The sequence below is a fragment of the Phyllobates terribilis genome, unplaced genomic scaffold, assembly GCF_046119375.1.
Source record: "Phyllobates terribilis strain yellow unplaced genomic scaffold, ASM4611937v1 Scaffold_2__4_contigs__length_985480577, whole genome shotgun sequence".
Classification (NCBI taxonomy): domain Eukaryota; kingdom Metazoa; phylum Chordata; class Amphibia; order Anura; family Dendrobatidae; genus Phyllobates; species Phyllobates terribilis.
Window position 1 is genome coordinate 564547888 of NW_027362762.1, and position 27851 is coordinate 564575738.

Here is a 27851-nt window from a genome sequence, read left to right on the forward strand (position 1 = left end):
GGAAGAATATATATCCCACGGGGGTAAAATTGAAAAAAGTTGAAAAAAATTTTTTTTTGGACTTAGTCATTTTTCCGGCGTTTATCAGACTTTCAGATAAGGGAAATGTCAGTGAGCGTTCCGATTTTAGTTCCAGACCGATTCGCCCAATGAGTCCTTGTTATTTAGTTGTTTTCAGCCAATTTTCTGGATTTTTGAAAATTTCACTTTTTTGTGAAAATATCCACTAAATGAAGGAATAATATGTGTGAGGGTACCGAAGGAGAGTTCCAAATGTGCGTGGGTAGAATATATATCCCACGGGGGTAAAATTGAAAAAAGTTGAAAAAAAATTTTTTTTGGACTTAGTCATTTTTCTGGGGTTTATCAGACTTTAAGATAGGGGAAATGTCAGTGAGCATTCTGAATTCAGTTCCAGAGCGATTCGCCCAATGAGTCTTTGATATTTAGTCGTTTTCAGCCAATTTTCTGGATTTTTGAAAATTTCACTTTTTTGTGAAAATATCCACTAAATGAGGGAATAATATGTGTGAGGGTACCCCAGGAGAGTTCTAAATGTGTGTGGGAAGAATATATATCCCACGGGGGTAAAATTGAAAACAGTTGAAAAAAATTTTTTTTTGGACTTAGTCATTTTTCTGGGGTTTATCAGACTTTAAGATAGGGGAAATGTCAGTGAGCATTCCCATTTCAGTTCCAGAGCGATTCGCCCAATGAGTCCTTGATATTTAGTTGTTTTCAGCCAATTTTCTGGATTTTTGAAAATTTCAATTTTTTTGTGAAAATATTCACTAAATGAGGGAATAATATGTGTGAGGGTACCCCAGGAGAGTTCCAAATGTGTGTGGGTAGAATATATATCCCACGGGGGTAAAATTGAAAAAAGTTGAAAAAATTTTTTTTTTTGGACTTAGTCATTTTTCCGGCGTTTATCAGACTTTCAGATAGGGCAAATGTCAGTGAGCGTTCCGATTTCAGTTCCAGAGCGATTCGCCCAATGAGTCCTTGATATTTAGTCGTTTTCAGCCAATTTTCTGGATTTTTGAAAATTTCACTTTTTTGTGAAAATATCCACTAAATGAGGGAATAATATGTGTGAGGGTACCCCAGGAGAGTTCCAAATGTGTGTGGGTAGAATATATATCCCACGGGGGTAAAATTGAAAAAAGTTGAAAAAAATTTTTTTTTGGACTTAGTCATTTTTCTGGCGTTTATCAGACTTTAAGATAGGGGAAATGTCAGTGAGCATTCCCATTTCAGTTCCAGAGCAATTCGCCCAATGAGTCTTTGATATTTAGTCGTTTTCAGCCAATTTTCTGGATTTTTGAAAAATTCAATTTTTTTGTGAAAATATCCACTAAATGAGGGAATAATATGTGTGAGGGTACCCCAGGAGAGTTCTAAATGTGTGTGGGAAGAATATATATCCCACGGGGGTAAAATTGAAAAAAGTTGAAAAAAATTTTTTTTTGGATTTAGTCATTTTTCCGGCGTTTATCAGACTTTCAGATAGGGGAAATGTCAGTGAGCGTTCCGATTTCAGTTCCAGACCGATTCGCCCAATGAGTCCTTGTTATTTAGTTGTTTTCAGCCAATTTTCTGGATTTTTGAAAATTTCACTTTTTTGTGAAAATATCCACTAAATGAGGGAATAATATGTGTGAGTGTACCCCAGGAGAGTTCCAAATGTGTGTGGGTAAAATATATATCCCACGGGGGTAAAATTGAAAAAAGTTGAAAAAAATTTTTTTTTGGACTTAGTCATTTTTCTGGGGTTTATCAGACTTTAAGATAGGGGAAATGTCAGTGAGCATTCCCATTTCAGTTCCAGAGCGATTCGCCCAATGAGTCCTTGATATTTAGTCGTTTTCAGCCAATTTTCTGGATTTTTGAAAATTTCACTTTTTTGTGAAAATATCCACTAAATGAGGGAATAATATGTGTGAGGGTACCCCAGGAGAGTTCTAAATGTGTGTGGGAAGAATATATATCCCACGGGGGTAAAATTGAAAAAAGTTGAAAAAAATTTTTTTTTGGACTTAGTCATTTTTCCGGCGTTTATCAGACTTTCAGATAAGGGAAATGTCAGTGAGCGTTCCGATTTTAGTTCCAGACCGATTCGCCCAATGAGTCCTTGTTATTTAGTTGTTTTCAGCCAATTTTCTGGATTTTTGAAAATTTCACTTTTTTGTGAAAATATCCACTAAATGAAGGAATAATATGTGTGAGGGTACCGAAGGAGAGTTCCAAATGTGCGTGGGTAGAATATATATCCCACGGGGGTAAAATTGAAAAAAGTTGAAAAAAAATTTTTTTTGGACTTAGTCATTTTTCTGGGGTTTATCAGACTTTAAGATAGGGGAAATGTCAGTGAGCATTCCGATTTCAGTTCCAGAGCGATTCGCCCAATGAGTCTTTGATATTTAGTCGTTTTCAGCCAATTTTCTGGATTTTTGAAAATTTCACTTTTTTGTGAAAATATCCACTAAATGAGGGAATAATATGTGTGAGGGTACCCCAGGAGAGTTCTAAATGTGTGTGGGAAGAATATATATCCCACGGGGGTAAAATTGAAAACAGTTGAAAAAAATTTTTTTTTGGACTTAGTCATTTTTCCGGCGTTTATCAGACTTTCAGATAGGGCAAATGTCAGTGAGCGTTCCGATTTCAGTTCCAGAGTGATTCGCCCGATGAGTCCTTGATATTTAGTCGTTTTCAGCCAATTTTCTGGATTTTTGAAAACTTCACTTTTTTGTGAAAATATCCACTAAATGAGGGAATAATATGTGTGAGGGTACCCCAGGAGAGTTCCAAATGTGTGTGGGTAGAATATATATTCCACGGGGGTAAAATTGAAAAAAGTTGAAAAAATTTTGTTTTTGGACTTAGTCATTTTTCCGGCGTTTATCAGACTTTCAGTTAGGGGAAATGTCAGTGAGCGTTCCGATTTCAGTTCCAGAGCGATTCGCCCAATGAATCCTTGTTATTTAGTTGTTTTCAGCCAATTTTCTGGATTTTTTAAAATTTCACTTTTTTGTGAAAATATCCACTAAATGAGGGAATAATATGTGTGAGTGTACCCCAGGAGAGTTCCAAATGTGTGTGGGTAAAATATATATCCCACGGCGGTAAAATTGAAAAAAGTTGAAAAAAATTTTTTTTTGGACTTAGTCATTTTTCCGGCGTTTATCAGACTTTCAGATAGGGCAAATATCAGTGAGCATTCCGATTTCAGTTCCAGAGCGATTCGCCCAATGAGTCCTTTATATTTAGTCGTTTTCAGCCAATTTTCTGGATTCTTGAAAATTTCACTTTTTTGTGAAAATATCCACTAAATGAGGAAATAATATGTGTGAGGGTACCCCAGGAGAGTTCCAAATGTGTGTGGGTAGAATATATATCCCACGGGGGTAAAATTGAAAAAAGTTGCAAAAATTTTTTTTTTGGACTTAGTCATTTTTCCGGCGTTTATCAGACTTTCAGATAGGGCAAATATCAGTGAGCATTCCGATTGCAGTTCCAGAGCGATTCGCCCAATGAGTCCTTGATATTTAGTCGTTTTCAGCCAATTTTCTGGATTCTTGAAAATTTCACTTTTTTGTGAAAATATCCACTAAATGAGGGAATAATATGTGTGAGGGTACCCCAGGAGAGTTCCAAATGTGTGTGGGTAGAATATATATCCCACGGGGGTAAAATTGAAAAAAGTTGAAAAAATTTTTTTTTTGGACTTAGTCATTTTTCCGACGTTTATCAGACTTTCAGATAGGGCAAATGTCAGTGAGCGTTCCGATTTCAGTTCCAGAGCGATTCACCCAATGAGTCCTTGTTATTTAGTTGTTTTCAGCCAATTTTCTGGATTTTTGAAACTTTCACTTTTTTGTGAAAATATCCACAAAATGAGGGAATAATATGTGTGAGGGTACCCCAGGAGAGTTCCAAATGTGTGTGGGTAGAATATATATCCCACGGGGGTAAAATTGAAAAAAGTTGAAAAAAAATTTTTTTTGGACTTAGTCATTTTTCCGGCGTTTATCAGACTTTCAGATAGGGGAAATATCAGTGAGCGTTCCGATTTCAGTTCCAGAGCGATTCGCCCAATGAGTCCTTGATAATTAGTCGTTTTCAGCCAATTTTCTGAATTTTTGAAAATTTCACTTCTTTGTGAAAATATCCACTAAATGAGAGAATAATATGTGTGAGGGTACCCCAGGAGAGTTCCAAATGTGTGTGGGTAGAATATATATCCCACGGGGGTAAAATTGAAAAAAGTTAAAAAAAATTTTTTTTTGGACTTAGTCATTTTTTCGCCGTTTATCAGACTTTCAGATAGGGGAAATATCAGTGAGCATTCCGATTTCAGTTCCAGAGCGATTCGCCCAATGAGTCCTTTATATTTAGTCGTTTTCAGCCAATTTTCTGGATTCTTGAAAATTTCACTTTTTTGTGAAAATATCCACTAAATGAGGAAATAATATGTGTGAGGGTACCCCAGGAGAGTTCCAAATGTGTGTGGGTAGAATATATATCCCACGGGGGTAAAATTGAAAAAAGTTGCAAAAATTTTTTTTTTGGACTTAGTCATTTTTCCGGCGTTTATCAGACTTTCAGATAGGGCAAATATCAGTGAGCATTCCGATTGCAGTTCCAGAGCGATTCGCCCAATGAGTCCTTGATATTTAGTCGTTTTCAGCCAATTTTCTGGATTCTTGAAAATTTCACTTTTTTGTGAAAATATCCACTAAATGAGGGAATAATATGTGTGAGGGTACCCCAGGAGAGTTCCAAATGTGTGTGGGTAGAATATATATCCCACGGGGGTAAAATTGAAAAAAGTTGAAAAAATTTTTTTTTTGGACTTAGTCATTTTTCCGACGTTTATCAGACTTTCAGATAGGGCAAATGTCAGTGAGCGTTCCGATTTCAGTTCCAGAGCGATTCACCCAATGAGTCCTTGTTATTTAGTTGTTTTCAGCCAATTTTCTGGATTTTTGAAACTTTCACTTTTTTGTGAAAATATCCACAAAATGAGGGAATAATATGTGTGAGGGTACCCCAGGAGAGTTCCAAATGTGTGTGGGTAGAATATATATCCCACGGGGGTAAAATTGAAAAAAGTTGAAAAAAAATTTTTTTTGGACTTAGTCATTTTTCCGGCGTTTATCAGACTTTCAGATAGGGGAAATATCAGTGAGCGTTCCGATTTCAGTTCCAGAGCGATTCGCCCAATGAGTCCTTGATAATTAGTCGTTTTCAGCCAATTTTCTGAATTTTTGAAAATTTCACTTCTTTGTGAAAATATCCACTAAATGAGAGAATAATATGTGTGAGGGTACCCCAGGAGAGTTCCAAATGTGTGTGGGTAGAATATATATCCCACGGGGGTAAAATTGAAAAAAGTTAAAAAAAATTTTTTTTTGGACTTAGTCATTTTTTCGCCGTTTATCAGACTTTCAGATAGGGGAAACGTCAGTGAGCGTTCCAATTTCAGTTCCAGAGCGATTCGACCAATGAGTCCTTGTTATTTAGTTGTTTTCAGCCAACTTTCTGGATTTTTGAAAATTTCACTTTTTTGTGAAAATATCCACTAAATGAGGGAATAATATGTGTGAGGGTACCCCAGGAGAGTTCTAAATGTGTGTGGGAAGAATATATATCCCACGGGGGTAAAATTGAAAAAAGTTTAAAAAAAATTTTTTTTGGACTTAGTCATTTTTCCGGCGTTTATCAGACTTTCAGATAGGGGAAATGTCAGTGAGCTTTCCGATTTCAGTTCCAGAGCGATTCGCCCAATGAGTCCTTGATAATTAGTCGTTTTCAGCCAATTTTCTGGATTTTTGAAAATTTCACTTTTTTGTGAAAATATCCACTAAATGAGGGAATAATATGTGTGAGGGTACCCCAGGAGAGTTCCAAATGTGTGTGGGTAGAATATATATTCCACGGGGGTAAAATTGAAAAAAGTTGAAAAAAATTTTTTTTTGGACTTAGTCATTTTTCCGGCGTTTATCAGACTTTCAGATAGGGCAAATGTCAGTGAGCGTTCCGATTTCAGTTCCAGAGCGATTCGCCCGATGAGTCTTTGATATACCAGGGGAGGAGTCCTGAGGAGATAATTTGCATATTCCCACTGCATTTTGGGGTAAGTGAAGAGTCTCCGCGAGCTCAAAGAACACTGGATTTTGGCTGATGGAGCTGAAAAGAGGACATCGGTAAACCAGGGGAGGAGTCCTGAGGAGATAATTTGCATATTCCCACTGCATTTTGGGGTAAGTGAAGAGTCTCCGCGAGCTCAAAGAACACTGGATTTTGGCTGTTGGAGCTGAAAAGAGGACATCGGTAAACCAGGGGAGGAGTCCTGAGGAGATAATTTGCATATTCCCACTGCATTTTGGGGTAAGTGAAGAGTCTCCGCGAGCTCAAGTAACACTGGATTTTGGCTGTTGGAGCTGAAAAGAGGACATCGGTAAACCAGGGGAGGAGTCCTGAGGAGATAATTTGCATATTCCCACTGCATTTTGGGGTAAGTGAAGAGTCTCCGCGAGCTCAAAGAACACTGGATTTTGGCTGTTGGAGCTGAAAAGAGGACATCGGTAAACCAGGGGAGGAGTCCTGAGGAGATAATTTGCATATTCCCACTGCATTTTGGGGTAAGTGAAGAGTCTCTGCGAGCTCAAAGAACACTGGATTTTGGCTGTTGGAGCTGAAAAGAGGACATCGGTAAACCAGGGGAGGAGTCCTGAGGAGATAATTTGCATATTCCCACTGCATTTTGGGGTAAGTGAAGAGTCTCCGCGAGCTCAAAGAACACTGGATTTTGGCTGTTGGAGCTGAAAAGAGGACATCGGTAAACCAGGGGAGGAGTCCTGAGGAGATAATTTGCATATTCCCACTGCATTTTGGGGTAAGTGAAGAGTCTCTGCGAGCTCAAAGAACACTGGATTTTGGCTGTTGGAGCTGAAAAGAGGACATCGGTAAACCAGGGGAGGAGTCCTGAGGAGATAATTTGCATATTCCCACTGCATTTTGGGGTAAGTGAAGAGTCTCCGCGAGCTCAAAGAACACTGGATTTTGGCTGTTGGAGCTGAAAAGAGGACATCGGTAAACCAGGGGAGGAGTCCTGAGGAGATAATTTGCATATTCCCACTGCATTTTGGGGTAAGTGAAGAGTCTCCGCGAGCTCAAAGAACACTGGATTTTGGCTGTTGGAGCTGAAAAGAGGACATCGGTAAACCAGGGGAGGAGTCCTGAGGAGATAATTTGCATATTCCAACTGCATTTTGGGGTAAGTGAAGAGTCTCCGCGAGCTCAAAGAACACTGGATTTTGGCTGTTGGAGCTGAAAAGAGGACATCGGTAAACCAGGGGAGGAGTCCTGAGGAGATAATTTGCATATTCCCACTGCATTTTGGGGTAAGTGAAGAGTCTCCGCGAGCTCAAAGAACACTGGATTTTGGCTGTTGGAGCTGAAAAGAGGACATCGGTAAACCAGGGGAGGAGTCCTGAGGAGATAATTTGCATATTCCCACTGCATTTTGGGGTAAGTGAAGAGTCTCCGCGAGCTCAAAGAACACTGGATTTTGGCTGTTGGAGCTGAAAAGAGGACATCGGTAAACCAGGGGAGGAGTCCTGAGGAGATAATTTGCATATTCCCACTGCATTTTGGGGTAAGTGAAGAGTCTCCGCGAGCTCAAAGAACACTGGATTTTGGCTGTTGGAGCTGAAAAGAGGACATCGGTAAACCAGGGGAGGAGTCCTGAGGAGATAATTTGCATATTCCCACTGCATTTTGGGGTAAGTGAAGAGTCTCCGCGAGCTCAAAGAACACTGGATTTTGGCTGTTGGAGCTGAAAAGAGGACATCGGTAAACCAGGGGAGGAGTCCTGAGGAGATAATTTTCATATTCCCACTGCATTTTGGGGTAAGTGAAGAGTCTCCGCGAGCTCAAAGAACACTGGATTTTGGCTGTTGGAGCTGAAAAGAGGACATCGGTAAACCAGGGGAGGAGTCCTGAGGAGATAATTTGCATATTCCCACTGCATTTTGGGGTAAGTGAAGAGTCTCCGCGAGCTCAAAGAACACTGGATTTTGGCTGTTGGAGCTGAAAAGAGGACATCGGTAAACCGCGCGCCTACTGGCGCGCGCATTTTGAAGCTTTTTTTTTTAAGCTTCTTTCACTGTTTTCAGAACAATAACAATAAGAACATGGAAGAGTGCAGGAGCCATTTGGTGAGCTGCATATCCTGCTACATGTTCACAGACTTGCCAGTGGAAAAGCCAAACTTCACATGCCAGAAATGCAAGCTTGTGTCCCTGTTGGAGGAAAAGTTGCGAAATCTAGAAGAGAGGTTAACTACCTTGAAAATCATTAAGGAAGGTGAAGAGTTCTTAGACAGAGCAGAGTTATCTCTTCATGATTCAGAAAGAGAAGAAATTCGAACTGCACCTGACGAAACAGAGGAATGGAAGCATGTGACCCACAGAAGCAGGAGGATCGATTGGCAGTCAGCACCCATACTGCTCAGGAACCAGTACCAGGCTCTCACGCAGGAGAACCATGAAGAAATACAGCAAAATAAGACTTTGCCAGCAATGAATAACCTTGTAAGCCCTCAGAATCCTCCTGGATGGAGAAAGAAGAATGTTGTGAAGAAAAAACGGAGAGTGGTGGTCATGGGGGATTCCCTGTTAAGAGGAACAGAGGCCGCTATCTGCAGACCAGACATAACCTCAAGAGAAATGTGCTGTCTTCCAGGAGCAAAAATTAAAGATGTGTCTGACAGGATATCAAGACTCTTCAGACCTACAGATCACTACCCATTCCTGCTACTACATGTGGGGACAAATGACACCGCAAGAAAGGACCTGGAAACCATCTGCAGTGACTTTGAAGACTTAGGCAAGAAAGTGAAAGAATTGGGAGCGCAGGTGGTCTTCTCATCCATCCTCCCAGTGGATGGCCATGGAACAATGAGGTGGAATAAGATTCTACAGGTGAACAACTGGCTACGTCGATGGTGCCGTCAACAAGGATTTGGATTTCTGGATCACGGAATGAATTACCTATACGATGGACTACTTGCTAGAGATGGGGTGCACCTTACGAAGACTGGAAAACATGTATTTGGAAGTCGCCTTGCTACACTCATCAGAAGAGCTTTAAACTAGAACAATGTGGGAAGGGAAGCAAAAGGCCAGAAAAAGCCATACAGCTGACAAATACTATTGAGATCTCTGCTACTGGAAGTGGAAAAGAAGAACAAAGACAAAACAATTTAAATAATAAAAATATGGGAGAAAGAGAAACCAATCACAAACTAAAATGTTTTTATACAAATGCACAAAGCATGGGCAACAAACAAGGAGAATTGGAACTACTAATGCAGGAAAAGGAATATGATGTCATTGGAATCACTGAAACTTGGTGGGACGATACACATGATTGGAATAAAAGGCTAAAAGGATACAACTTATTTGCAAGAAACAGACTTGATAAACGAGGAGGAGGTGTTGCATTGTATGTTAGAAAAGCGTATATCTGCACAGAGATTGAAGCTTCAGAGACTGGGAGTTCTGTGGAAACTGTTTGGGTAAGAATACAAGGAGAGAACAACGGAAAGGACACCATTGTAGGCATTTACTACAGGCCACCTGGGCAAGCTGAAGATATGGATGAACTCTTTATGTATCAAATGACCAAGTTCTCCAAAAAATATGACGTAGTGGTCATGGGAGATTTCAACTATCCAGATATTTGTTGGGAATCTCTCTCAAGTAAAACTAACAGGTCAAGCAAATTCTTATCCTCTCTTGCTGACAACTTTATCTTCCAAAAGGTAGGGGAGAAAACAAGGGGATCTGCTACTTTGGATCTAATCCTTATAAACAGGGAGGAAATGGTTGAGGAGGTAAAGGTGGCTGGGACCCTAGGAAGCAGCGATCATGCTATTATAGAATTTTGGATAACTAGAGGAGGAAGACATGTGAAGACTCAAACTTCAAGGTTAGATTTTAGAAAGGCAGATTTTAAGAGACTCAGAAAGAGAATAGGAGGGATCCAATGGCTGGATGTCCTTAAGGACAAAAATGTCCAGGAAGGATGGGAAATTTTTAAAAGTGAGATTCTCAAAGCACAATCGTTAACAATCCCGAAAAGTAGGAAGAATGGGAAGCATTTAAGGAAACCAGGATGGATGAACACAGAACTTAAACACATGCTAAAAAGAAAGAAAGAAATGTTTATTAAATGGAAAGAGGGAGGCATATCTAAAGAAGATTATAATGCAGTCTGCAGATCCTGCAGGGCACGTATCAGGTTAGCTAAAGTTGACAATGAATTAAGGCTTGCAAGAGATGTCAAAAGCAATAAAAAAGGATTTTGGGGGTATGTCAGAAGTAAAAGAAAAGTCAAAGATGCTATAGGATTTTTACAGGATGAAAATGGAGAAATGGTAAGAGAGGATGTTGAGAAGGCCGAACTTTTTAATTCCTATTTTGCATCTGTTTTCTCTCAGAAAGAAAATGTAACATCAACTGATCTTCACTGTCCTTTTAAAGGAATAGAGGAATCCAAGTTATCTGTAAACAGAAAGATTGTGAGGGAATATTTAGCTAACATAAATGAGTTCAAGTCTACAGGTCCAGATGAATTACACCCCAGAGTACTGAAGGAGATCGTAGAAGAAATTTTAGAACCACTCTCCATAATCTTTGAAAATTCTTGGAGAACAGGAGAAGTCCCAGAAGACTGGAGAAGAGCAAATGTTGTTCCTATCTTCAAAAAGGGGAAGAAGGTGGACCCAGGGAACTATAGGCCGGTGAGTCTGACTTCTATACCAGGAAAGATCTTTGAACAAATTATTAAACAACATGTATGTAAGTACATGGATAAGAATGAAGTGATTAACCAGAGTCAGCATGGGTTTGTAACTAACAAGTCATGTCAGACTAACTTAATTTCCTTCTATGACAGAATCACTGACTGGGTGGATCAGGGAAATGCTGTAGATATAGTATATCTTGACTTCAGCAAAGCATTTGACAAAGTATCTCACACCATCCTTATTGAAAAAATGACCAAGTATGCAATGGACCAGGCAACTGTTAGGTGGATTCATAACTGGCTTAGTGATCGGACTCAAAGGGTGGTTGTAAATGGCTTCACATCCAGCTGGATGAATGTCTCAAGTGGGGTACCACAGGGCTCTGTCCTGGGACCTGTATTGTTCAACATCTTTATCAATGATTTAGATGAAGGAATTGAGGGTAAACTGATTAAATTTGCTGATGACACAAAGCTAGGAGGGATAGCTAATACTAGAGAAGAGAGAGAGAGGATTCAAAAGACCTAAATAAACTGGAGCAGTGGGCAGCAACCAACAGAATGGTTTTTAACAGGGAAAAATGCAAAGTACTACATCTGGGCAATAAAAATGAAAAAAACATATACAGAATGGGAGGAAGAGAGCTAAGCAACAGTACATGTGAAAAAGACTTAGGTATACTAATAGATCATAGACTGAACATGAGTCAACAGTGTTATGCAGCAGCAAAAAAGGCAAATACAATTCTGGGATGTATAAACAGAAGCATACAGTCTAGATCACGTGAAGTCATTATCGGTCTTTACTCCTCTTTGGTCAGACCTCATCTGGAATACTGTGTACAGTTTTGGGCACCACATTTTAAAAAAGACATAGACAAACTGGAGCAAGTTCAGAGAAGAGCGACCAGAATGGTGACTGGTCTGCAAACCATGTCCTATGAGGAACGGTTGCAGGATTTGGGAATGTTTAGCTTGCAAAAAAGAAGACTGAGAGGAGACTTAATAGCTGTCTACAAATATGTCAAGGGCTGTCACATTGTAGAAGGATCATCTTTATTCTCATTTGCACAAGGAAAGACTAGAAGCAATGGGATGAAACTAAATGGGAGGAGACACAGATTAGATATTAGAAAAAACTTTTTGACAGTTAGGGTGATTAATGAGTGGAACAGGCTGCCACGAGAGGTGGTGAGTTCCCCTTCAATGGACGTCTTCAAACAGAGGCTGGACAGACATCTGTCTGAGATGATCTAGTGAATCCTGCTTTGAGCAGGGGGTTGGACTAGATGACCCAGGAGGTCCCTTCCAACTCTACCATTCTATGATTCTATGATTCTATGATTTAGTCGTTTTCAGCCAATTTTCTGGATTTTTGAAAATTTCACTTTTTTGTGAAAATATCCACTAAATGAGGGAATAATATGTGTGAGGGTACCCCAGGAGAGTTCCAAATGTGTGTGGGTAGAATATATATTCCACGGGGGTAAAATTGAAAAAAGTTGAAAAAATTTTTTTTTTGGACTTAGTCATTTTTCCGGCGTTTCTCAGACTTTCAGATAGGGCAAATGTCAGTGAGCGTTCCGATTTCAGTTCCAGAGCGATTCGCCCGATGAGTCTTTGATATTTAGTCGTTTTCAGCCAATTTTCTGGATTTTTGAAAATTTCACTTTTTTGTGAAAATATCCACTAAATGAGGGAATAATATGTGTGAGGGTACCCCAGGAGAGTTCCAAATGTGTGTGGGTAGAATATATATTCCACGGGGGTAAAATTGAAAAAAGTTGAAAAAATTTTGTTTTTGGACTTAGTCATTTTTCCGGCGTTTATCAGACTTTCAGATAGGGGAAATGTCAGTGAGCGTTCCGATTTCAGTTCCAGAGCGATACGCCCAATGAGTCCTTGTTATTTAGTCGTTTTCAGCCAATTTTCTGGATTTTTGAAAATTTCACTTTTTTGTGAAAATATCCACTAAATGAGGGAATAATATGTATAAGGGTACCCCAGGAGAGTTCCAAATGTGTGTGGGTAGAATATATATTCCACGGGGGTAAAATTGAAAAAAGTTGAAAAAAAATTTTTTTTGGACTTAGTCATTTTTCTGGCGTTTATCAGACTTTAATATAGGGGAAATGTCAGTGAGCATTCCCATTTCAGTTCCAGAGCGATTCGCCCAATGAGTCTTTGATGTTTGGTCGTTTTCAGCCAATTTTCTGGATTTTTGAAAATTTCACTTTTTTGTGAAAATATCCACTAAATGAGGGAATAATATGTGTGAGGGTACCGAAGGAGAGTTCCAAATGTGTGTGGGTAGAATATATATCCCACGGGGGTAAAATTGAAAAAAGTTGAAAAAAATTTTTTTTTGGACTTAGTCATTTTTCCGGCGTTTATCAGACTTTCAGATAGGGGAAATGTCAGTGAGCGTTCCGATTTCAGTTCCAGAGCGATACGCCCAATGAGTCCTTGTTATTTTGTCGTTTTCAGCCAATTTTCTGGATTTTTGAAAATTTCACTTTTTTGTGAAAATATCCACTAAATGAGGGAATAATATGTGTGAGGGTACCCCAGGAGAGTTCTAAATGTGTGTGAGAAGAATATATATCCCACGGGGGTAAAATTGAAAAAAGTTGAAAACATTTTTTTTTTGGACTTAGTCATTTTTCCAGCGTTTATCAGACTTTCAGATAGGGCAAATGTCAGTGAGCGTTCCGATTTCAGTTCCAGAGCGATTCACCCAATGAGTCCTTGTTATTTAGTTGTTTTCAGCCAATTTTCTGGATTTTTGAAACTTTCACTTTTTTTGTGAAAATATCCACAAAATGAGGGAATAATATGTGTGAGGGTACCCAAGGAGAGTTCCAAATGTGTGTGGGTAGAATATATATCCCACGGGGGTAAAATTGAAAAAAGTTGAAAAAAAATTTTTTTTGGACTTAGTCATTTTTCCGGCGTTTATCAGACTTTCAGATAGGGGAAATATCAGTGAGCGTTCCGATTTCAGTTCCAGAGCGATTCGCCCAATGAGTCCTTGATAATTAGTCGTTTTCAGCCAATTTTCTGAATTTTTTGAAAATTTCACTTCTTTGTGAAAATATCCACTAAATGAGGGAATAATATGTGTGAGGGTACCCCAGGAGAGTTCCAAATGTGTGTGGGTAGAATATATATCCCACGGGGGTAAAACTGAAAACAGTTGAAAAAAATTTTTTTTTGGACTGTCATTTTTCCGGCGTTTATCAGACTTTCAGATAGGGCAAATGTCAGTGAGCGTTCCGATTTCAGTTCCAGAGTGATTCGCCCGATGAGTCCTTGATATTTAGTCGTTTTCAGCCAATTTTCTGGATTTTTGAAAACTTCACTTTTTTGTGAAAATATCCACTAAATGAGGGAATAATATGTGTGAGGGTACCCCAGGAGAGTTCCAAATGTGTGTGGGTAGAATATATATTCCACGGGGGTAAAATTGAAAAAAGTTGAAAAAATTTTGTTTTTAGACTTAGTCATTTTTCCGGCGTTTATCAGACTTTCAGATAGGGGAAATGTCAGTGAGCGTTCCGATTTCAGTTCCAGAGCGATTCGCCCAATGAATCCTTGTTATTTAGTTGTTTTCAGCCAATTTTCTGGATTTTTGAAAATTTCACTTTTTTGTGAAAATATCCACTAAATGAGGGAATAATATGTGTGAGTGTATCCCAGGAGAGTTCCAAATGTGTGTGGGTAGAATATATATCCCACGGGGGTAAAATTGAAAAAAGTTGAAAAAATTTTTTTTTTGGACTTAGTCATTTTTCCGGCGTTTATCAGACTTTCAGATAGGGGAAATGTCAGTGAGCATTCTCATTTCAGTTCCAGAGCGATTCGCCCAATGAGTCCTTGATATTTAGTTGTTTTCAGCCAATTTTCTGGATTTTTGAAGAATTCAATTTTTTGTGAAAATATCCACTAAATGAAGGAATAATATGTGTGAGGGTACCGAAGGAGAGTTCCAAATGTGCATGGGTAGAATATATATCCCACGGGGGTAAAATTGAAAAAAGTTGAAAAAAATATTTTTTGGGACTTAGTCATTTTTCTGGGGTTTATCAGACTTTAAGATAGGGGAAATGTCAGTGAGCATTCCGATTTTAGTTCCAGAGCGATTCGCCCAATGAGTCTTTGATATTTAGTCGTTTTCAGCCAATTTTCTGGATTTTTGAAAATTTCACTTTTTTGTGAAAATATCCACTAAATGAGGGAATAATATGTGTGAGGGTACCCCAGGAGAGTTCTAAATGTGTGTGGGAAGAATATATATTCCACGGGGGTAAAATTGAAAAAAGTTGAAAAAATTTTTTTTTTGGACTTAGTCATTTTTCCGGCGTTTATCAGACTTTCAGATAGGGGAAATGTCAGTGAGCGTTCCGATTTCAGTTCCAGAGCGATTCGCCCAATGAATCCTAGTTATTTAGTTGTTTTCAGCCAATTTTCTGGATTTTTGAAAATTTCACTTTTTTGTGAAAATATCCACTAAATGAGGGAATAATATGTGTGAGTGTACCTCAGGAGAGTTCCAAATGTGTGTGGGTAAAATATATATCCCACGGGGGTAAAATTGAAAAAAGTTGAAAAAAATTTTTTTTTGGACTTAGTCATTTTTCTGGGGTTTATCAGACTTTAAGATAGGGGAAATGTCAGTGAGCATTCCCATTTCAGTTCCAGAGCGATTCGCCCAATGAGTCCTTGATATTTAGTTGTTTTCAGCCAATTTTCTGGATTTTTGAAAATTTCAATTTTTTTGTGAAAATATCCACTAAATGAGGGAATAATATGTGTGAGGGTACCCCAGGAGAGTTCTAAATGTGTGTGGGAAGAATATATATCCCACGGGGGTAAAATTGAAAAAAGTTGAAAAAAATTTTTTTTTGGACTTAGTCATTTTTCCGGCGTTTATCAGACTTTCAGATAGGGCAAATGTCAGTGAGCGTTCCGATTTCAGTTCCAGAGCGATTCGCCCAATGAGTCCTTGATATTTAGTCGTTTTCAGCCAATTTTCTGGATTTTTGAAAATTTCACTTTTTTGTGAAAATATCCACTAAATGAGGGAATAATATGTGTGAGTGTACCCCAGGAGAGTTCCAAATGTGTGTGGGTAAAATATAAATCCCACGGCGGTAAAATTGAAAAAAGTTGAAAAAAATTTTTTTTTGGATTTAGTCATTTTTCCGGCGTTTATCAGACTTTCAGATAGGGCAAATATCAGTGAGCATTCCGATTTCAGTTCCAGAGCGATTCGCCCAATGAGTCCTTGACATTTAGTCGTTTTCAGCCAATTTTCTGGATTCTTGAAAATTTCACTTTTTTGTGAAAATATCCACTAAATGAGGGAATAATATGTGTGAGGGTACCGAAGGAGAGTTCCAAATTTGTGTGGGTAGAATATATATCCCACGGGGGTAAAATTGAAAAAAGTTGAAAAAATTTTTTTTTTGGACTTAGTCATTTTTCCGGCGTTTATCAGACTTTCAGATAGGGGAAATGTCAGTGAGCGTTCCGATTTCAGTTCCAGAGCGATACGCCCAATGAGTCCTTGTTATTTAGTCGTTTTCAGCCAATTTTCTGGATTTTTGAAAATTTTACTTTTTTGTGAAAATATCCACTAAATGAGGGAATAATATGTGTGAGGGTACACCAGGAGAGTTCTAAATGTGTGTGGGAATAATATATATCCCACGGAGGTAAAATTGAAAAAAGTTTAAAAAAATTTTTTTTTGGACTTAGTCATTTTTCTGGCGTTTATCAGACTTTAAGATAGGGGAAATGTCAGTGAGCATTCCCATTTCAGTTCCAGAGCAATTCGCCCAATGAGTCTTTGATATTTAGTCGTTTTCAGAAAATTTTCTGGATTTTTGAAAATTTCACTTTTTTGTGAAAATATCCACTAAATGAGGGAATAATATGTGTAAGTGTACCCCAGGAGAGTTCCAAATGTGTGTGGGTAAAATATATATCCCACGGCGGTAAAATTGAAAAAAGTTGAAAAAAATTTTTTTTTGGACTTAGTCATTTTTCCGGCGTTTATCAGACTTTCAGATAGGGCAAATGTCAGTGAGCATTCCGATTTCAGTTCCAGAGCGATTCGCCCAATGAGTCCTTGATATTTAGTCGTTTTCAGCCAATTTTCTGGATTCTTGAAAATTTCACTTTTTTGTGAAAATATCCACTAAATGAGGGAATAATATGTGTGAGGGTACCGAAGGAGAGTTCCAAATGTGTGTGAGTAGAATATATATCCCACGGGGGTAAAATTGAAAAAAGTTGAAAAAATTTTTTTTTTGGACTTAGTCATTTTTCCGGCGTTTATCAGACTTTCAGATAGGGGAAATGTCAGTGAGCATTCCCATTTCAGTTCCAGAGCAATTCGCCCAATGAGTCTTTGATATTTAGTCGTTTTCAGCCAATTTTCTGGATTTTTGAAAATTTCACTTTTTTGTGAAAATATCCACTAAATGAGGGAATAATATGTGTGAGGGTACCCCAGGAGAGTTCCAAATGTGTGTGGGTAGAATATATATCCCACGGGGGTAAAATTGAAAAAAGTAGAAAAAATTTTTTTTTTGGACTTAGTCATTTTTCCGGCGTTTATCAGACTTTCAGATAGGGGAAATGTCAGTGAGCGTTCCGATTTCAGTTCCAGAGCGATTCGCCCAATGAGTCCTTGATAATTAGTCGTTTTCAGCCAATTTTCTGAATTTTTGAAAATTTCACTTCTTTGTGAAAATATCCACTAAATGAGAGAATAATATGTGTGAGGGTACCCCAGGAGAGTTCCAAATGTGTGTGGGTAGAATATATATCCCACGGGGGTAAAATTGAAAAAAGTTAAAAAAAATTTTTTTTTGGACTTAGTCATTTTTTCGGCGTTTATCAGACTTTCAGATAGGGGAAACGTCAGTGAGCGTTCCAATTTCAGTTCCAGAGCGATTCGACCAATGAGTCCTTGTTATTTAGTTGTTTTCAGCCAATTTTCTGGATTTTTGAAAATTTCACTTTTTTGTGAAAATATCCACTAAATGAGGGAATAATATGTGTGAGGGTACCCCAGGAGAGTTCTAAATGTGTGTGGGAAGAATATATATCCCACGGGGGTAAAATTGAAAAAAGTTTAAAAAAAATTTTTTTTGGACTTAGTCATTTTTCCGGCGTTTATCAGACTTTCAGATAGGGGAAATGTCAGTGAGCTTTCCGATTTCAGTTCCAGAGCGATTCGCCCAATGAGTCCTTGATAATTAGTCGTTTTCAGCCAATTTTCTGGATTTTTGAAAATTTCACTTTTTTGTGAAAATATCCACTAAATGAGGGAATAATATGTGTGAGGGTACCCCAGGAGAGTTCCAAATGTGTGTGGGTAGAATATATATTCCACGGGGGTAAAATTGAAAAAAGTTGAAAAAATTTTTTTTTTTGGACTTAGTCATTTTTCCGGCGTTTATCAGACTTTCAGATAGGGCAAATGTCAGTGAGCGTTCCGATTTCAGTTCCAGAGCGATTCGCCCGATGAGTCTTTGATATTTAGTCGTTTTCAGCCAATTTTCTGGATTTTTGAAAATTTCACTTTTTTGTGAAAATATCCACTAAATGAGGGAATAATATGTGTGAGGGTACCCCAGGAGAGTTCCAAATGTGTGTGGGTAGAATATATATTCCACGGGGGTAAAATTGAAAAAAGTTGAAAAAATTTTTTTTTTGGACTTAGTCATTTTTCCGGCGTTTATCAGACTTTCAGATAGGGCAAATGTCAGTGAGCGTTCCGATTTCAGTTCCAGAGCGATTCGCCCGATGAGTCTTTGATATTTAGTCGTTTTCAGCCAATTTTCTGGATTTTTGAAAATTTCACTTTTTTGTGAAAATATCCACTAAATGAGGGAATAATATGTGTGAGGGTACCCCAGGAGAGTTCCAAATGTGTGTGGGTAGAATATATATTCCACGGGGGTAAAATTGAAAAAAGTTGAAAAAATTTTGTTTTTGGACTTAGTCATTTTTCCGGCGTTGATCAGACTTTCAGATAGGGGAAATGTCAGTGAGCGTTCCGATTTCAGTTCCAGAGCGATACGCCCAATGAGTCCTTGTTATTTAGTCGTTTTCAGCCAATTTTCTGGATTTTTGAAAATTTCACTTTTTTGTGAAAATATCCACTAAATGAGGGAATAATATGTATAAGGGTACCCCAGGAGAGTTCCAAATGTGTGTGGGTAGAATATATATTCCACGGGGGTAAAATTGAAAAAAGTTGAAAAAAAATTTTTTTTGGACTTAGTCATTTTTCTGGCGTTTATCAGACTTTAATATAGGGGAAATGTCAGTGAGCATTCCCATTTCAGTTTCAGAGCGATTTGCCCAATGAGTCTTTGATGTTTGGTCGTTTTCAGCCAATTTTCTGGATTTTTGAAAATTTCACTTTTTTGTGAAAATATCCACTAAATGAGGGAATAATATGTGTGAGGGTACCGAAGGAGAGTTCCAAATGTGTGTGGGTAGAATATATATCCCACGGGGGTAAAATTGAAAAAAGTTGAAAAAAATTTTTTTTTGGACTTAGTCATTTTTCCGGCGTTTATCAGACTTTCAGATAGGGGAAATGTCAGTGAGCGTTCCGATTTCAGTTCCAGAGCGATTCGCCCAATGAGTCCTTGTTATTTAGTTGTTTTCAGCCAATTTTCTGGATTTTTGAAAATTTCACTTTTTTGTGAAAATATCCACTAAATGAGGGAATAATATGTGTGAGTGTACCCCAGGAGAGTTCCAAATGTGTGTGGGTAAAATATATATCCCACGGCGGTAAAATTGAAAAAAGTTGAAAAAAATTTTTTTTTGGACTTAGTCATTTTTCCGGCGTTTATCAGACTTTCAGATAGGGCAAAAATCAGTGAGCATTCCGATTTCAGTTCCAGAGCGATTCGCCCAATGAGTCCTTGATAATTAGTCGTTTTTAGCCAATTTTCTGAATTTTTGAAAATTTCACTTCTTTGTGAAAATATCCACTAAATGAGGGAATAATATGTGTGAGGGTACCCCAGGAGAGTTCCAAATGTGTGTGGGTAGAATATATATCCCACGGGGGTAAAATTGAAAAAAGTTAAAAAAAATTTTTTTTTGGACTTAGTCATTTTTTCGGCGTTTATCAGACTTTCAGATAGGGGAAACGTCAGTGAGCGTTCCAATTTCAGTTCCAGAGCGATTCGACCAATGAGTCCTTGTTATTTAGTTGTTTTCAGCCAATTTTCTGGATTTTTGAAAATTTCACTTTTTTGTGAAAATATCCACTAAATGAGGGAATAATATGTGTGAGGGTACCCCAGGAGAGTTCTAAATGTGTGTGAGAAGAATATATATCCCACGGGGGTAAAATTGAAAAAAGTTGAAAACATTTTTTTTTTGGACTTAGTCATTTTTCCAGCGTTTATCAGACTTTCAGATAGGGCAAATGTCAGTGAGTGTTCCGATTTCAGTTCCAGAGCGATTCGCCCAATGAGTCCATGATATTTAGTCGTTTTCAGCCAATTTTCTGGATTCTTGAAAATTTCACTTTTTTGTGAAAATATCCACTAAATGAGGGAATAATATGTATAAGGGTACCCCAGGAGAGTTCCAAATGTGTGTGGGTAGAATATATATTCCACGGGGGTAAAATTGAAAAAAGTTGAAAAAAAATTTTTTTTGGACTTAGTCATTTTTCCGGCGTTTATCAGACTTTCAGATAGGGGAAATGTCAGTGAGCTTTCCGATTTCAGTTCCAGAGCGATTCGCCCAATGAGTCCTTGATAATTAGTCGTTTTCAGCAAATTTTCTGGATTTTTGAAAATTTCACTTTTTTGTGAAAATATCCACTAAATGATGGAATAATATGTGTGAGGGTACCCCAGGAGAGTTCCAAATGTGTGTGGGTAGAATATATATTCCACGGGGGTAAAATTGAAAAAAGTTGAAAAAATTTTGTTTTTGGACTTAGTCATTTTTCCGGCGTTTATCAGACTTTCAGATAGGGGAAATGTCAGTGAGCGTTCCGATTTCAGTTCCAGAGCGATACGCCCAATGAGTCCTTGTTATTTAGTCGTTTTCAGCCAATTTTCTGGATTTTTGAAAATTTCACTTTTTTGTGAAAATATCCACTAAATGAGGGAATAATATGTGTGAGGGTACCCCAGGAGAGTTCCAAATGTGTGTGGGTAGAATATATATCCCACGGGGGTAAAATTGAAAAAAGTTGAAAAAAATTTTTTTTTGGACTTAGTCATTTTTCCGGCGTTTATCAGACTTTCAGATAGGGCAAATATCAGTGAGCATTCCGATTTCAGTTCCAGAGCGGTTCGCCCAATGAGTCCTTGATATTTAGTCGTTTTCAGCCAATTTTCTGGATTTTTGAAAATTTCACTTTTTTGTGAAAATATCCACTAAATGAGGGAATAATATGTGTGAGGGTACCCCAGGAGAGTTCCAAATGTGTGTGGGTAGAATATATATCCCACGGGGGTAAAATTGAAAAAAGTTGAAAAAAATTTTTTTTTGGACTTAGTCATTTTTCCGGCGTTTATCAGACTTTCAGATAGGGCAAATATCAGTGAGCATTCCGATTTGAGTTCCAGAGCGGTTCGCCCAATGAGTCCTTGATATTTAGTCGTTTTCAGCCAATTTTCTGGATTTTTGAAAATTTCACTTTTTTGTGAAAATATCCACTAAATGAGGGAATAATATGTGTGAGGGTACCCCAGGAGAGTTCCAAATGTGTGTGGGTAGAATATATATCCCACGGGGGTAAAATTGAAAAAAGTTGAAAAAAATTTTTTTTTGGATTTAGTCATTTTTCCGGCGTTTATCAGACTTTCAGATAGGGGAAATATCAGTGAGCGTTCCGATTTCAGTTCCAGAGCGATTAGCCCAATGAGTCCTTGATAATTAGTCGTTTTCAGCCAATTTTCTGAATTTTTGAAAATTTCACTTCTTTGTGAAAATATCCACTAAATGAGGGAATAATATGTGTGAGGGTACCCCAGGAGAGTTCCAAATGTGTGTGGGTAGAATATATATCCCACGGGGGTAAAATTGAAAAAAGTTAAAAAAATTTTTTTTTTGGACTTCGTCATTTTTTCGGCGTTTATCAGACTTTCAGATAGGGGAAACGTCAGTGAGCGTTCCGATTTCAGTTCCAGAGCGATTCGCCCAATGAGTCTTTGATATTTAGTCGTTTTCTGCCAAGTTTCTAGATTTTTGAAAATTTCACTTTTTTGTGAAAATATCCACTAAATGAGGGAATAATATGTGTGAGGGTACCCCAGGAGAGTTCCAAATGTGTGTGGGTAGAATATATATCCCACGGGGGTAAAATTGAAAAAAGTTGAAAAAAATTTTTTTTGGGACTTTGGCATTTTTCCGGCGTTTATCAGACTTTCAGATAGGGGAAATGTCAGTGAGCGTTCAGATTTCAGTTCCAGAGCGATTCGCCCAATGAGACCTTGTTATTTAATTGTTTTCAGCCAATTTTCTGGATTTTTGAAAATTTCACTTTTTTGTGAAAATATCCACTAAATGAGGGAATAATATGTGTGAGGGTACCCCAGGAGAGTTCCAAATGTGTGTGGGTAGAATATATATCCCACGGGGGTAAAATTGAAAAAAGTTAAAAAAAATTTTTTTTTGGACTTAGTCATTTTTCCAGCGTTTATCAGACTTTTAGATAGGGGAAATGTCAGTGAGCGTTCCGATTTCAGTTCCAGAGTGATTCGCCCAATGAGTCCTTGATATTTAGTCATTTTCAGCCAATTTTCTGGATTTTTGAAAATTTCACTTTTTTGTGAAAATATCCACTAAATGAGGGAATAATATGTGTGAGGGTACCCCAGGAGAGTTCCAAATGTGTGTGGGTAGAATATATATCCCACGGGGGTAAAATTGAAAAAAGTTGAAAAAAAATTTTTTTTGGACTTAGTCATTTTTCCGGCGTTTATCAGACTTTCAGATAGGGGAAATATCAGTGAGCGTTCCGATTTCAGTTCCAGAGCGATTCGCCCAATGAGTCCTTGATAATTAGTCGTTTTCAGCCAATTTTCTGAATTTTTGAAAATTTCACTTTTTTGTGAAAAAATCCACTAAATGAGGGAATAATATGTGTGAGGGTACCCCAGGAGAGTTCTAAATGTGTGTGAGAAGAATATATATCCCACGGGGGTAAAATTGAAAAAAGTTGAAAACATTTTTTTTTTGGACTTAGTCATTTTTCCAGCGTTTATCAGACTTTCAGATAGGGCAAATGTCAGTGAGCGTTCCGATTTCAGTTCCAGAGCGATTCACCCAATGAGTCCTTGTTATTTAGTTGTTTTCAGCCAATTTTCTGGATTTTTTAAAATTTCACTTTTTTGTGAAAATATCCACAAAATGAGGGAATAATATGTGTGAGGGTACCCCAGGAGAGTTCCAAATGTGTGTGGGAAGAATATATATCCCACGGGGGTAAAATTGAAAAAAATTTTTTTTTGGACTTAGTCATTTTTCCAGCGCTTATCAGACTTTCAGATAGGGCAAATGTCAGTGAGCGTTCCGATTTCAGTTCCAGAGCGATTCGCCCAATGAGTCCTTGATATTTAGTCGTTTTCAGCCAATTTTCTGGATTTTTGAAAATTTCACTTTTTTGTGAAAATATCCACTAAATGAGGGAATAATATGTATGAGGGTACCCCAGGAGAGTTCCAAATGTGTGTGGGTAAAATATATATCTGACGGCGGTAAAATTGAAAAAAGTTGAAAAAATTTTTTTTTTGGACTTAGTCATTTTTCCGGCGTTTATCAGACTTTCAGATAGGGCAAATGTCAGTGAGCATTCCGATTTCAGTTCCAGAGCGATTCGAACAATGAGTCCTTGATATTTAGTCATTTTCAGCCAATTTTCTGGATTTTTGAAAATTTCACTTTTTTGTGAAAATATCCACTAAATGAGGGAATAATATGTGTGAGGGTACCCCAGGAGAGTTCCAAATGTGTGTGGGTAGAATATATATCCCACGGGGGTAAAATTGAAAAAAGTTGAAAAAAATTTTTTTTTGGACTTAGTCATTTTTCCGGCGTTTATCAGACTTTCAGATAGGGGAAATGTCAGTGAGCGTTCCGATTTCAGTTCCAGAGCGATTCGCCCAATGAGTCCTTGTTATTTAGTTGTTTTCAGCCAATTTTCTGGATTTTTGAAAATTTCACTTTTTTGTGAAAATATCCACTAAATGAGGGAATAATATGTGTGAGTGTACCCCAGGAGAGTTCCAAATGTGTGTGGGTAAAATATATATCCCACGGAGGTAAAATTGAAAAAAGTTGAAAAAATTTTTTTTTTGGACTTAGTCATTTTTCCGGCGTTTATCAGACTTTCAGATAGGGCAAATATCAGTGAGCATTCCGATTTCAGTTCCAGAGCGGTTCGCCCAATGAGTCCTTGATATTTAGTCGTTTTCAGCCAATTTTCTGGATTTTTGAAAATTTCACTTTTTTGTGAAAATGTCCACTAAATGAGGGAATAATATGTGTGAGGGTACCCCAGGAGAGTTCCAAATGTGTGTGGGTAGAATATATATCCCACGGGGGTAAAATTGAAAAAAGTTGAAAAAAAATTTTTTTTCGACTTAGTCATTTTTCCGGCGTTTATCAGACTTTCAGATAGGGGAAATATCAGTGAGCGTTCCGATTTCAGTTCCAGAGCGATTCGCCCAATGAGTCCTTGATATTTAGTCATTTTCAGCCAATTTTCTGGATTTTTGAAAATTTCACTTTTTTGTGAAAATATCCACTAAATGAGGGAATAATATGTGTGAGGGTACCCCAGGAGAGTTCCAAATGTGTGTGGGTAGAATATATATCCCACGGGGGTAAAATTGAAAAAAGTTGAAAAAAAATTTTTTTTGGACTTAGTCATTTTTCCGGCGTTTATCAGACTTTCAGATAGGGGAAATATCAGTGAGCGTTCCGATTTCAGTTCCAGAGCGATTCGCCCAATGAGTCCTTGATAATTAGTCGTTTTCAGCCAATTTTCTGAATTTTTGAAAATTTCACTTTTTTGTGAAAAAATCCACTAAATGAGGGAATAATATGTGTGAGGGTACCCCAGGAGAGTTCTAAATGTGTGTGAGAAGAATATATATCCCACGGGGGTAAAATTGAAAAAAGTTGAAAACATTTTTTTTTTGGACTTAGTCATTTTTCCAGCGTTTATCAGACTTTCAGATAGGGCAAATGTCAGTGAGCGTTCCGATTTCAGTTCCAGAGCGATTCACCCAATGAGTCCTTGTTATTTAGTTGTTTTCAGCCAATTTTCTGGATTTTTTAAAATTTCACTTTTTTGTGAAAATATCCACAAAATGAGGGAATAATATGTGTGAGGGTACCCCAGGAGAGTTCCAAATGTGTGTGGGAAGAATATATATCCCACGGGGGTAAAATTGAAAAAAGTTAAAAAAAATTTTTTTTTGGACTTAGTCTTTTTTTCGCCGTTTATCAGACTTTCAGATAGGGGAAACGTCAGTGAGCGTTCCGATTTCAGTTCCAGAGCGATTCGCCCAATGAGTCTTTGATATTTAGTCGTTTTCTGCCAAGTTTCTAGATTTTTGAAAATTTCACTTTTTTGTGAAAATATCCACTAAATGAGGGAATAATATGTGTGAGGGTACCCCAGGAGAGTTCCAAATGTGTGTGGGTAGAATATATATCCCACGGGGGTAAAATTGAAAAAAGTTGAAAAAAATTTTTTTTTGGACTTTGGCATTTTTCCGGCGTTTATCAGACTTTCAGATAGGGGAAATGTCAGTGAGCGTTCAGATTTCAGTTCCAGAGCAATTCGCCCAATGAGACCTTGTTATTTAATTGTTTTCAGCCAATTTTCTGGATTTTTGAAAATTTCACTTTTTTGTGAAAATATCCACTAAATGAGGGAATAATATGTGTGAGGGTACCCCAGGAGAGTTCCAAATGTGTGTGGGTAGAATATATATCCCACGGGGGTAAAATTGAAAAAAGTTGAAAAAAAATTTTTTTTGGACTTAGTCATTTTTCTGGCGTTTATCAGACTTTAAGATAGGGGAAATGTCAGTGAGCATTCCCATTTCAGTTCCAGAGCAATTCGCCCAATGAGTCTTTGATATTTAGTCGTTTTCAGGCAATTTTCTGGATTTTTGAAAATTTCACTTTTTTGTGAAAATATCCACTAAATGAGGGAATAATATGTGTGAGGGTACCCCAGGAGAGTTCCAAATGTGTGTGGGTAGAATATATATCCCACGGGGGTAAAATTGAAAAAAGTTAAAAAAAATTTTTTTTTGGACTTAGTCATTTTTTCGGCGTTTATCAGACTTTCAGATAGGGGAAACGTCAGTGAGCGTTCCGATTTCAGTTCCAGAGCAATTCGCCCAATGAGACCTTGTTATTTAATTGTTTTCAGCCAATTTTCTGGATTTTTGAAAATTTCACTTTTTTGTGAAAATATCCACTAAATGAGGGAATAATATGTGTGAGGGTACCCCAGGAGAGTTCCAAATGTGTGTGGGTAGAATATATATCCCACGGGGGTAAAATTGAAAAAAGTTAAAAAAAAATTTTTTTGGGACTTAGTCATTTTTCCAGCGTTTATCAGACTTTCAGATAGGGGAAATGTCAGTGAGCGTTCCGATTTCAGTTCCAGAGCGATTCGCCCAATGAGTCCTTGATATTTAGTCATTTTCTGCCAATTTTCTGGATTTTTGAAAATTTCACTTTTTTGTGAAAATATCCACTAAATGAGGGAATAATATGTGTGAGGGTACCCCAGGAGAGTTCCAAATGTGTGTGGGTAGAATATATATCCCACGGGGGTAAAATTGAAAAAAGTTGAAAAAAATTTTTTTTTGGACTTAGTCATTTTTCTGGCGTTTATCAGACTTTAAGATAGGGGAAATGTCAGTGAGCATTCCCATTTCAGTTCCAAGGCAATTCGCCCAATGAGTCTTTGATATTTAGTCGTTTTCAGGCAATTTTCTGGATTTTTGAAAATTTCACTTTTTTGTGAAAATATCCACTAAAAGAGGGAATAATATGTGTGAGGGTACCCCAGGAGAGTTCCAAATGTGTGTGGGTAGAATATATATCCCACGGGGGTAAAATTGAAAAAAGTTAAAAAAAATTTTTTTTTGGACTTAGTCATTTTTTCGGCGTTTATCAGACTTTCAGATAGGGGAAACGTCAGTGAGCGTTCCGATTTCAGTTCCAGAGCGATTCGACCAATGAGTCCTTGTTATTTAGTTGTTTTCAGCCAATTTTCTGGATTTTTGAAAATTTCACTTTTTTGTGAAAATATCCACTAAATGAGGGAATAATATGTGTGAGGGGACCCCAGGAGAGTTCTAAATGTGTGTGGGTAGAATATATATCCCACGGGGATAAAATTGAAAAAAGTTGAAAACATTTTTTTTTTGGACTTAGTCATTTTTCCAGCGTTTATCAGACTTTCAGATAGGGCAAATGTCAGTGAGCGTTCCGATTTCAGTTCCAGAGCGATTCGCCCAATGAGTCTTTCATATTTAGTCGTTTTCAGCCAATTTTCTGGATTTTTGAAAATTTCACTTTTTTGTGAAAATATCCACTAAATGAGGGAATAATATGTGTGAGGGTACCCCAGGAGAGTTCCAAATGTGTGTGGGTAGAATATATATCCCACGGGGGTAAAATTGAAAAAAGTTGAAAAAAATTTTTTTTTGAACTTAGTCTTTTTTCCGGCGTTTATCAGACTTTCAGATAAGGGAAATGTCAGTGAGCGTTCAGATTTCAGTTCCAGAGCGATTCGCCCAATGAGACCTTGATATTTAGTCGTTTTCAGCCAATTTTCTGGATTTTTGAAAATTTCACTTTTTTGTGAAAATATCCACTAAATGAGGGAATAATATGTGTGAGGGTACCCCAGGAGAGTTCCAAATGTGTGTGGGTAGAATATATATCCCACGGGGGTAAAATTGAAAAAAGTTGAAAAAAATTTTTTTTTGGACTTA